The sequence below is a fragment of the Spinacia oleracea genome, unplaced genomic scaffold, assembly GCF_020520425.1.
Source record: "Spinacia oleracea cultivar Varoflay unplaced genomic scaffold, BTI_SOV_V1 SOVchr0_155, whole genome shotgun sequence".
Classification (NCBI taxonomy): domain Eukaryota; kingdom Viridiplantae; phylum Streptophyta; class Magnoliopsida; order Caryophyllales; family Amaranthaceae; genus Spinacia; species Spinacia oleracea.
The window spans coordinates 18,641-22,368 of NW_026614483.1; positions in this window are offsets into that span (position 1 = coordinate 18,641).

Consider the following 3,728-nt stretch of genomic DNA (forward strand, 5'->3'; position numbering starts at 1 on the left):
GCAAGGCATGACCCAAGAAAGGTAAGCAAGGGCACGACATGGCCCAAGCAAGGTAAGCATGACCCAAGAAAGGCAAGCAAGGGCACGACATGGCCCAAGCAAGGCAAGGCATGACCCAAGAAAGGTAAGCAAGGGCACGACTTGGCCCAAGCAAGGCAAGGCATGACCCAAAAAGATAAGCAAGGGTACGACATGGCCCAAGCAAGGTAATCATGACCCAAGAAAGGTAAGCAAGGGAACGACATGGCCCAAGCAAGGTAAGCATCACCCAAGAAAGGTAAGCAAGGGCACGACATGGCCCAAGCAAGGCAAGGCATGAACCAAGAAAGGTAAGCAAGGGTACGACATGGCCCAAGCAAGGTAAGCATGACCCAAGAAAGGTAAGCAAGGGCACGACATGGCCCAAGCAAGGTAAGCATCACCCAAGAAAGGTAAGCAAGGGCACGACATGGCCCAAGCAAGGTAAGCAAGGGCACGACATGGCCCAAGCAAGGCAAAGTATGACCCAAGAAAGGTAAGCATGACCCAAGCAAGGTAAGGCATGACCCAAGAAAGGTAAGCAAGGGCACGACATGGCCCAAGCATGGTAAGCATGACCCAAGAAAGGTAAGCAAGGGCACGACATGGCCCAAGCAAGGCAAGGCATGACCCAAGAAAGGTAAGCAAGGGCACGACATGGCCCAAGCAAGGTAAGCATGACCCAAGAAAGGTAAGCAAGGGCACGACATGGCCCAAGCAAGGCAAGGCATGACCCAAGAAAGGTAAGCAAGGGCACGACATGCCCCATACAAGGTAAGCAAGACCCAAGAAAGGTAAGCAAGGACAGGACATGGCCCAAGCAAGGCAAGGCATGACCCAAGAAAGGTAAGCAAGGGCACGACATGGCCCAAACAAGGTAAGCATGACCCAAGAAAGGTAAGCAAGGGCACGACATGGCCCAAACAAGGTAAGCAAGACCCAAGAAAGGTAAGCAAGGGCACGACATGGCCCAAGCAAGGCAAGGCATGACCCAAGAAAGGTAAGCAAGGGCACGACATGTCCCAAGCAAGGTAAGCATGACCCAAGAAAGGTAAGCAAGGGCACGACATGGCCCAAACAAGGTAAGCAAGACCCAAGAAAGGTAAGCAAGGGCACGACATGGCCCAAGCAAGGCAAGGCATGACCCAAGAAAGTTAAGCAAGGGTACGACATGGCCCAAGCAAGGTAAGCATCACCCAAGAAAGGTAAGCAAGGGCACGACATGGCCCAAGCAAGGCAAGTCATGACCCAAGAAAGGTAAGTAAGGGAACGACATGGCCCAAGCAAGGCAAGGCATGGCCCAAGAAAGGTAAGCAAGGGCACGACATGGCCCAAGCAAGGTAAGCATGACCCAAGAAAGGTAAGCAAGGGCACGACATGGCCCAAGCAAGGTAAGCATGACCCAAGAAAGGTAAGCAAGGGCACGACATGGCCCAAACAAGGCAAGGCATGACCCAAGAAAGGTAAGAAAGGCCCAAGCAAGGTAAGGCATGACCCAAGAAAGGTAAGCAAGGGCACGACATGGCCCAAGCAAGGTAAGCATGACCCAAGAAAGGTAAGCAAGGGCACGACATGGCCCAAGCAAGGCAAGGCATGACCCAAGAAAGGTAAGCAAGGGCACGACATGGCCCAAGCAAGGTAAGCATGACCCAAGAAAGGTAAGCAAGGGCACGACATGGCCCAAGCAAGGTAAGCATGACCAAAGAAAGGTAAGCAAGGGCACGACATGGCCCAAGCAAGGCAAGGCATGACCCAAGAAAGGTAAGCATGGGCACGACATGGCCCAAGCAAGGTAAGCATGACCCAAGAAAGGCAAGCAAGGGCACGACTTGGCCCAAGCAAGGCAAGGCATGACCCAAGAAAGGTAAGCAAGGGCACGACATGGCCCAAGCAAGGCAAGGCATGACCCAAGAAAGGTAAGCAAGGGCACGACATGGCCCAAGCAAGGTAAGCATGACCCAAGAAAGGCAAGCAAGGGCACGACATGGCCCAAGCAAGGCAAGGCATGACCCAAGAAAGGTAAGCAAGGGCACGACATGGCCCAAGCAAGGAAAGGCATGACCCAAGAAAGGTAAGCAAGGGCACGACATGGCCCAAGCAAGGGAAGCATGACCCAAGAAAGGTAAGCAAGGGCACGACATGGCCCAAGCAAGGCAAGGCATGACCCAAGAAAGGTAAGCAAGGGCACGACATGGCCCAAGCAAGGTAAGCATGACCCAAGAAAGGCAAGCAAGGGCACGACTTGGCCCAAGCAAGGCAAGGCATGACCCAAAAAGATAAGCAAGGGCACGACATGGCCCAAGCAAGGCAAGGCATGACCCAAGAAAGGTAAGCAAGGGCACGACATGGCCCAAGCAAGGTAAGCATGACCCAAGAAAGGCAAGCAAGGGCACGACATGGCCCAAGCAAGGCAAGGCATGACCCAAGAAAGGTAAGCAAGGGCACGACATGGCCCAAGCAAGGCAAGGCATGACCCAAGAAAGGTAAGCAAGGGCACGACATGGCCCAAGCAAGGGAAGCATGACCCAAGAAAGGTAAGCAAGGGCACGACATGGCCCAAGCAAGGCAAGGCATGACCCAAGAAAGGTAAGCAAGGGCACGACATGGCCCAAGCAAGGTAAGCATGAACCAAGAAAGGTAAGCAAGGGCACGACATGGCCCAAGCAAGGCTAGGCATGACCCAAGAAAGGTAAGCAAGGGCACGACATGGCCCAAGCAAGGCAAGGCATGACCCAAGATAGGTAAGCAAGGGCACGACATGGCCAAGCAAGGCAAGGCATGACCAAGAAAGGTAAGCAAGGGCACGACATGGCCCAAACAAGGTAAGCATGACCCAAGAAAGGTAAGCAAGGGCACGACATGGCCCAAGCAAGGCAAGGCATGACCCAAGAAAGGTAAGCAAGGGCACGACATGTCCCAAGCAAGGCAAGGCATGACCCAAGAAAGGTAAGCAAGGGCACGACATGGCCCAAGCAAGGCAAGGCATGACCCAAGAAAGGTAAGCAAGGGTACGACATGGCCCAAGCAAGGTAAGCATGACCCAAGAAAGGTAAGCAAGGGCACGACATGGCCCAAGCAAGGCAAGCATGACCCAAGAAAGGTAAGCAAGGGCACGGCATGGCCCAAGCAAGGCAAGGCATGACCAAGAAAGGTAAGCAAGGGCACGACATGGCCCAAACAAGGTAAGCATGACCCAAGAAAGGTAAGCAAGGGCACGACATGGCCCAAGCAAGGCAAGGCATGACCCAAGAAAGGTAAGCAAGGGCACGACATGGCCCAAGCAAGGCAAGGCATGACCAAGAAAGGTAAGCAAGGGCACGACATGGCCCAAACAAGGTAAGCATGACCCAAGAAAGGTAAGCAAGGGCACGACATGGCCCAAGCAAGGGAAGCATGACCCAAGAAAGGTAAGCAAGGGCACGACATGGCCCAAGCAAGGCAAGGCATGACCCAAGAAAGGTAAGCAAGGGCACGACATGGCCCAAGCAAGGCAAGGCATGACCAAGAAAGGTAAGCAAGGGCACGACATGGCCCAAACAAGGTAAGCATGACCCAAGAAAGGTAAGCAAGGGCACGACATGGCCCAAGCAAGGCAAGGCATGACCCAAGAAAGGTAAGCAAGGGCACGACATGTCCCAAGCAAGGCAAGTCATGACCCAAGAAAGGTAAGCAAGGGCACGACATGGCCCAAGCAAGGCAAGGCATGACCC